This window comes from Eptatretus burgeri, chromosome 1 (assembly GCF_056783735.1).
Source record: "Eptatretus burgeri isolate ZD-2024b chromosome 1, Ebu_testis_v1, whole genome shotgun sequence".
Classification (NCBI taxonomy): Eukaryota; Metazoa; Chordata; class Myxini; order Myxiniformes; family Myxinidae; genus Eptatretus; species Eptatretus burgeri.
Window position 1 is genome coordinate 88,157,060 of NC_140961.1, and position 8,563 is coordinate 88,165,622.

General features: G+C 38.2%; 1 protein-coding gene and 1 long non-coding RNA gene across 4 annotated transcripts in view; one reads left to right on the forward strand and one right to left on the reverse strand.

Moving 5' to 3' along the window:
- The window catches only part of LOC147034914 (sodium/potassium-transporting ATPase subunit beta-1-interacting protein 3-like), a 512,142-nt gene that overhangs the window by 434,940 nt on the left and 68,639 nt on the right, over positions 1 to 8,563 (forward strand). The gene's annotated exons all lie outside the window — the stretch shown is intronic.
- LOC147034916 (uncharacterized) overlaps positions 1,523 to 8,563 on the reverse strand; it is a 70,050-nt gene continuing 63,009 nt past the window's right edge. The window contains exon 3 of the long non-coding RNA XR_015060738.1: positions 1,523 to 1,838. This is a non-coding gene — a long non-coding RNA (uncharacterized LOC147034916). The remainder of the gene's footprint in view (positions 1,839 to 8,563) is intronic.

Here is an 8,563-nt window from a genome sequence, read left to right on the forward strand (position 1 = left end):
CTGCCAACCAGTCTTTGGATGGATTGTTGCTGGATTCTGTCCCACTCAGTCCTCATTGTCTGAAGCCATCTGACTGAGGACCATCTGCCTGTCCTGCCTTGCAGTGGTGACTCTTGGCCTCCCTGATCGAGGTCTGTCATCTGCAGAGTTGTAGAGGGTGTCTCTGTCCACCAGGTCCGATATCACCTGCTGTGAACAGCCAAGGTGACGTGCCACCTCACGGTAGCTCAATCCGCCTCGCAGTATGCCCAAGGCACACTGCCGTTGATCCCTTGACAATCGTGGCATGTTGATTGAAATGCCCATTTTGCACTGGCCTTTTTAAAGCCAATATCAAGACATCACGTGCAGCTCATTAAAATCATCCCGTACCCCTTGGCTAATCACTGACAGTCAAAACGGCTGTTCAACAGCTGTGCTATGAAGTGACCATTGAAGGTTCAAGTGACCATCCGTGACCGTTTTGTCTGACAGTGAGGACACTATTGTCCACAATTAAGTTCACACATTTAATACACGCAGTGTTATTGTTGATATTTGAAGGTTTAAAAGGTGGTAAGTTTCTTTTGCGTTTCAGTATATATAAATATATATCTATATATAGAAGTGTGTATATGTATATATATATATATATATATATATATATATATATATATATATATATATATATATATATATATATATATATATATATGTATGTGTATATATGTATATATATATATATATATATATATATATATATATATATATATATATATATATATATATATATATATATTTATATATAAAAAAACACCTTACATGGAGTGCAGGAAACCTGAGGGTTTATGCCTTATTCCCATCAGGCATGCTCTTCAGATTAAAAGCAATGCATTACTTCTGTAAGGCCAAAGAACTCTACGCTTTCAGTTTAATTATAGACCGCTGTCGATTCCACTTATAATGGGCTTCCTCGGATGTGGTACGCTTATGGAATTACTAATACCCTGCTTTCGAATGGGGCATCCTATTCTCAACCATTTTTACAACAAGGTAAAAAAGGGAACCTGCATAAGCTTTAAATTACAACCTGTCACCGCACATCGTTTCGACATCACAAAAGATACATCTTCAGGTATTTTCATAAAACCACCTTCGATTGCCTTGTACGTATCGCCAAACTAATCATTGTGTGCTTTATTGGATGATATCAGCCACGGTGTCAGGTTCACTGTTTCGACTCGTTTTCACGCACAATCCATTGGTCATGCACACAAACTGCAAATCGGAAAAGCCTGAACCGACATTCCTCCTGATAGCTTTCATAAGCAATGTACACTTTGTTTTGTTACACCACAAAGAGATTATCCAAGAAGTGTAATATGTAATTAAAAAAAAAAAATTTCTGGAACAGATGAGTTTTTCAAACAAGCAGGTGTACTGTAACTTGAAAATATGACATTAAATTCATTGGAGCAAATGTATGAACTTCAGAACAAGAACAAGTAAGCACAAATGGCATAAGGATCACTGCCACCCCATTAACACCATTCAAAATGCAATGCATTTCACATATCTCTCATTTGCTATGGATCTCATTGTGCCTATTGCATTAATGCTTTATAATTCCATTCCAATTCTAAAGGCGTTTCTTACCGCCAATGCTTGTACTTTGTTATGCATGAAATAATGGGACTCGACTGCGAATGTTCTTCCATTGTCGTAGTAAATGGAAAGCCAGCCCTCCATGTATTTGACTGCTTGTCACATCCTCTTGGTGGGAACAATTGTAAACTGTCTTCTGTCTTTTTCTTGCATGTAGGACATTGCCTCTGGGTAGACACGACTGGTTGGAAACACTGCAATAAAGCGGAAAGTCACAGTCTGCAGTTTTCTTTTTCACACTGTGTCGACTAATAGCACGTGTGTTCATTTGAGGTTTGTTAATGGCCGATGATGCTGGCTCGTCAAGGTTTCACAAGGTACACAAAATGCACTCATTCTAAAACGTTCTTTTAAATGAACAAGGAGTAAATATGTGGGAAATGGCTGGTAAATATATGGGAGTAGGTTTGTAAATAAATGGGAGTAGGTTTGTAAATATATGGGAGTAGGTTTGTAAATAAATGGGAGTAGGTTTGTAAATATATGGGAGTAGGTTTGTAAATATATGGGAGTAGGTTTTAAAATATGTGGGAGTAGGTTTGTAAATATATGGGAGTAGTTTGTAAATATATAGGAGTAGGTTTGTAAATATATAGGAGTCGGTTTGTAAATATGTGGGAGTAGGTTTGTAAATATGTGGGAGTAGGTTAGTAAATATGTGGGAGTAGGCTTGTAAATATATGGGAGTAGGTTTGTAAATATATAGGAGTCGGTTTGTAAATATATGGGAGTAGGTTTGTAAATATGTGGTAGTAGGTTTTAAAATATGTGGGAGTAGGTTTGTAAATATATGGGAGTAGTTTGTAAATATATAGGAGTAGGTTTGTAAATATATAGGAGTAGGTTTGTAAATATGTGGGAGTAGGTTTTAAAATATGTGGGAGTAGGTTTGTAAATATATGGGAGTAGTTTGTAAATATATAGGAGTAGGTTTGTAAATATATAGGAGTAGGTTTGTAAATATGTGGGAGGAGGTTTGTAAATATGTGGGAGTAGGTTAGTAAATATGTGGGAGTAGGCTTGTAAATATATGGGAGTAGGTTTGTAAATATATAGGAGTCGGTTTGTAAATATATGGGAGTAGGTTTGTAAATATGTGGTAGTAGGTTTGTAAATATGTGGGAGTAGGTTTGTAAATATGTGGGAGTAGGTTTGTAAATATGTGGGAGTAGGTTTGTAAATATGTGGGAGTAGGTTTGTAAATATATGGGAGTAGGTTTGTAAATATGTGGTAGTAGGTTTGTAAATATGTGGGAGTAGGTTTGTAAATATGTGGGAGTAGGTTTGTAAATATGTGGGAGTAGGTTTGTAAATATATGGGAGTAGGTTTGTAAATATGTGGGAGTAGGTTAGTAAATATGTGGGAGTAGGCTTGTAAATATATGGGAGTAGGTTTGTAAATATGTGGGAGTAGGTTTGTAAATATATGGGAGTAGGTTTGTAAATATGTGGTAGTAGGTTTGTAAATATGTGGGAGTCGGTTTGTAAATATATGGGAGTCGGTTTGTAAATATATGGGAGTAGGTTTGTAAATATGTGGTAGTAGGTTTGTAAATATGTGGGAGTAGGTTTGTAAATATATGGGAGTAGGTTTGTAAATATGTGGGAGTAGGCTTGTAAATATGTGGGAGTAGGTTTGTAAATATGTGGGAGTAGGTTTGTAAATATATGGGAGTAGGTTTGTAAATATGTGGGAGTAGGTTTGTAAATATATGGGAGTAGGTTTGTAAATATGTGGGAGTAGGCTTGTAAATATGTGGGAGTAGGTTTGTAAATATATGGGAGTAGTTTGTAAATATATAGGAGTAGGTTTGTAAATATATAGGAGTCGGTTTGTAAATATGTGGGAGTCGGTTTGTAAATATATGGGAGTAGGTTTGTAAATATGTGGTAGTAGGTTTGTAAATATGTGGGAGTAGGTTTGTAAATATGTGGGAGTTGGTTTGTAAATATGTGGCAGTAGGTTTGTAAATATGTGGGAGTAGGTTTGTAAATATATGGGAGTAGTATGTAAATATGTGGGAGTACGCTTGTAAATATGTGGGAGTAGGTTTGTAAATATGTGGGAGTAGGTTAGTAAATATGTGGGAGTAGGCTTGTAAATATATGGGAGTAGGTTTGTAAATATGTGGGAGTAGGTTTGTAAATATATGGGAGTAGGTTTGTAAATATGTGGTAGTAGGTTTGTAAATATGTGGGAGTCGGTTTGTAAATATATGGGAGTAGGTTTGTAAATATGTGGTAGTAGGTTTGTAAATATGTGGGAGTAGGTTAGTAAATATGTGGGAGTAGGCTTGTAAATATGTGGGAGTAGGCTTGTAAATATGTGGTAGTAGGTTTGTAAATATGTGGGAGTAGGTTTGTAAATATATAGAAGTAGGCTTGTAAATATATGGGAGTAGGCTTGTAAATATGTGGTAGTAGGTTTGTAAATATGTGGGAGTAGGTTTGTAAACATGTGGGAGTAGGTTTGTAAATATGTGGGAGTAGGTTTGTAAATATGTGGGAGTAGGTTTGTAAATATATGGGAGTAGGTTTGTAAATATGTGGTAGTAGGTTTGTAAATATGTGGGAGTAGGTTTGTAAATATGTGGGAGTAGGTTTGTAAATATGTGGGAGTAGGTTTGTAAATATGTGGTACTAGGTTTGTAAATATGTGGGAGTACGTTAGTAAATATGTGGGAGTAGGCTTGTAAATATGTGGGAGTAGGTTTGTAAATATGTGGGAGTAGGTTTGTAAATATATGGGAGTAGGTTTGTAAATGTGTGGTAGTAGGTTTGTAAATATGTGGGAGTAGGATAGCAAATATGTGGGAGTAGGCTTGTAAATATATGGGAGTAGGTTTGTAAATATGTGGGAGTAGGTTTGTAAATATATGGGAGTAGGTTTGTAAATATGTGGTAGTAGGTTTGTAAATATGTGGGAGTCGGTTTGTAAATATATGGGAGTAGGTTTGTAAATATGTGGTAGTAGGTTTGTAAATATGTGGGAGTAGGTTAGTAAATATGTGGGAGTAGGCTTGTAAATATGTGGGAGTAGGTTTGTAAATATGTGGGAGTAGGTTTGTAAATATATGGGAGTAGGTTTGTAAATATGTGGGAGTAGGTTTGTAAATATATGGGAGTAGGTTTGTAAATATGTGGGAGTAGGCTTGTAAATATGTGGGAGTAGGTTTGGAAATATATGGGAGTAGGTTTGTAAATATGTAGGAGTAGGCTTGTAAATATGTGGGAGTAGGTTTGTAAATATATGGGAGTAGGTTTGTAAATATGTGGGAGTAGGCTTGTAAATATGTGGGAGTAGGTTTGTAAATATGTGGGAGTAGGTTTGTAAATATGTGGTAGTAGGTTTGTAAATATGTGGGAGTAGGCTTGTAAATATGTGGGAGTAGGTTTGTAAATATGTGGTAGTAGGTTTGTAAATATGTGGTAGTAGGTTTGTAAATATGTGGGAGTAGGTTTGTAAATATGTGGTAGTAGGTTTGTAAATATGTGGTAGTAGGCTTGTAAATATGTGGGAGTAGGCTTGTAAATATGTGGGAGTAGGTTTGTAAATATGTGGTAGTAGGTTTGTAAATATGTGGTAGTAGGTTTGTAAATATGTGGGAGTAGGTTTGTAAATATGTGGGAGTACGTTAGTAAATATGTGGGAGTAGGCTTGTAAATATGTGGGAGTAGGTTTGTAAATATGTGGGAGTAGGTTTGTAAATATATGGGAGTAGGTTTGTAAATATGTGGGAGTAGGCTTGTAAATATGTGGGAGTAGGTTTGTAAATATATGGGAGTAGTTTGTAAATATATAGGAGTAGGTTTGTAAATATATAGGAGTCGGTTTGTAAATATATAGGAGTCGGTTTGTAAATATGTGGGAGTCGGTTTGTAAATATATGGGAGTAGGTTTGTAAATATGTGGGAGTAGGTTTGTAAATATGTGGGAGTAGGTTTGTAAATATGTGGGAGTAGGTTAGTAAATATGTGGGAGTAGGCTTGTAAATATATGGGAGTAGGTTTGTAAATATATAGGAGTAGGTTTGTAAATATATAGGAGTAGGTTTGTAAATATATAGGAGTCGGTTTGTAAATATGTGGGAGTCGGTTTGTAAATATATGGGAGTAGGTTTGTAAATATGTGGTAGTAGGTTTGTAAATATGTGGGAGTAGGTTTGTAAATATGTGGGAGTAGGTTTGTAAATATGTGGGAGTACGTTAGTAAATATGTGGGAGTAGGCTTGTAAATATGTAGGAGTAGGTTTGTAAATATGTGGGAGTAGGTTTGTAAATATATGGGAGTAGGTTTGTAAATATGTGGGAGTAGGCTTGTAAATATGTGGGAGTAGGTTTGTAAATATATGGGAGTAGTTTGTAAATATATAGGAGTAGGTTTGTAAATATATAGGAGTCGGTTTGTAAATATGTGGGAGTCGGTTTGTAAATATATGGGAGTAGGTTTGTAAATATGTGGTAGTAGGTTTGTAAATATGTGGGAGTAGGTTTGTAAATATGTGGGAGTAGGTTTGTAAATATGTGGGAGTAGGTTTGTAAATATGTGGGAGTAGGTTAGTAAATATGTGGGAGTAGGCTTGTAAATATATGGGAGTAGGTTTGTAAATATGTGGGAGTAGGTTTGTAAATATGTGGTAGTAGGTTTGTAAATATGTGGGAGTCGGTTTGTAAATATATGGGAGTAGGTTTGTAAATATGTGGGAGTAGGTTTGTAAATATATGGGAGTAGGTTTGTAAATATGTGGGAGTAGGCTTGTAAATATGTGGGAGTAGGTTTGTAAATATGTGGTAGTAGGTTTGTAAATATGTGGGAGTAGGTTAGTAAATATGTGGGAGTAGGTTTGTAAATATGTGGGAGTAGGTTTGTAAATATATGGGAGTAGGTTTGTAAATATGTGGGAGTAGGTTTGTAAATATATGGGAGTAGGTTTGTAAATATGTGGGAGTAGGCTTGTAAATATGTGGGAGTAGGTTTGGAAATATATGGGAGTAGGTTTGTAAATATGTAGGAGTAGGCTTGTAAATATGTGGGAGTAGGTTTGTAAATATATATGGGAGTAGGTTTGTAAATATGTGGGAGTAGGTTTGTAAATATGTAGGAGTAGGCTTGTAAATATGTGGGAGTAGGTTTGTAAATATATGGGAGTAGGTTTGTAAATATGTGGGAGTAGGCTTGTAAATATGTGGGAGTAGGCTTGTAAATATATGGGAGTAGGTTTGTAAATATGTGGGAGTAGGCTTGTAAATATGTGGGAGTAGGTTTGTAAATATGTGGTAGTAGGTTTGTAAATATGTGGGAGTAGGTTTGTAAATATGTGGGAGTAGGTTTGTAAATATGTGGGAGTACGTTAGTAAATATGTGGGAGTAGGCTTGTAAATATGTGGGAGTAGGTTTGTAAATATGTGGGAGTAGGCTTGTAAATGTGTAGGAGTTTGCTTGTAAATATGTGTGAATCGGCTGTTAAATATATCGGCCTATGCTGGTAAATGTGTCGGGGTAGGTCGTCAGGTCAGGTATGGGAGCATGCACCAGAGCAGCGTGTCGCTGCATCTACTTTCCGCCAGTACTCTCGGGGCCTCCATCTGGCAATCCCCCAGGCATCCCATATCCTTGAGATGCCGATCAACCTTCTGCAACCGCGAGGCACGTGGTAGGCCCATTCGCCTGCTCCACTCATGAGACTCCCTCTGTGAGAGAATCTAGTGAACAAGATCAGCGTCAGGTAAATGAGCCACATGTCCATAGAACTGCAGCTGACACTCAGAGACTATGCAGGTAACAAATCTCATTTGAGTCTCTCTCAGCAACTGCTCGTTGGACACAAAGTCTGACCAGCAATAGCAAAGGATTCTCCGAAGAGAAATGGTACCAAAGGAATGAGGTCTCCATCACAGATCCTTGGTCGGAGTCCAAGTCTCTCATCCATAGAGCAAGACTGGAAGAACCAAGGACCTGAAGACTCGGACTTTCGTCCTCCCGCACAGGTACAGGGAGCGCCACACCCCATTACCCAGTGAATCTATGACTCCCCAGGCCCGATCCAGATATCTATTGACCTCTGACTCACAGCCAGCAGAGACATGAATATCACTGCCAAGGTAAGTGAAATCTTTCCATGACCTCAACATCCTCACCACAAACAGGCACAGACAGGACAGCAGCATCCAAGATGTCATTGAAAGCCTGGATCTTAGTTTTGACCAAGGAAACCCGTAATCCCAGCAGCTCCAGCTCCTCATTCAGCACCTCGAGGGCCCCCAAAAGGATCTCCAGAGTCTCCACAAAGATGACTGCATCATCTGCGAAATCAACGTCAGAGATCTTGACATTCCCAATCGATGCACCACAGCTTGATCTCTCTGACATCCTCCCGATAATCCAGTCCATACAAGTGTTGAAGAGTGTTGGGGCCAGTACACACCCCTGACGAACTCCAGTAACAACTGGAAATATGTCAGAGATGGTATCACCACATCTCACAGCAATCTCAGTACCAGAGTATATTTTAGAGAAGAAATTGATCGGTTTTGGTGACACCCCACGAAGACCAAGAATCCTCAAGAAGGTATCCCAATTCACTGAATGAAATGTTTTGCATCGATCAACATAGGCTGCAAGCAGCCCCTGCCGAAACTCTCACCTGCATTTGATGAGGACCCGAAGAGCAAGGATATGGCCAATCATGAAGCTTTTTGATGTAAAGCCTGACTGCTCTGGATGCTGAGGCTCAAGCAGATGGTGGCAAAACCTCTCAATAATTAACTGAGCAAAGAACTTGGCCAGCACTGAGAGCAGCATCGCCCCTCGGTAGTTATTGCAGTCCTCGCGATAACCTTTCCTTTTCCATAGAAGGAAAAGGCCCCTCTTCCAATCAGTTGGGATGATGCCTGTGTTCCAGGCAGAGCACAGAACTGC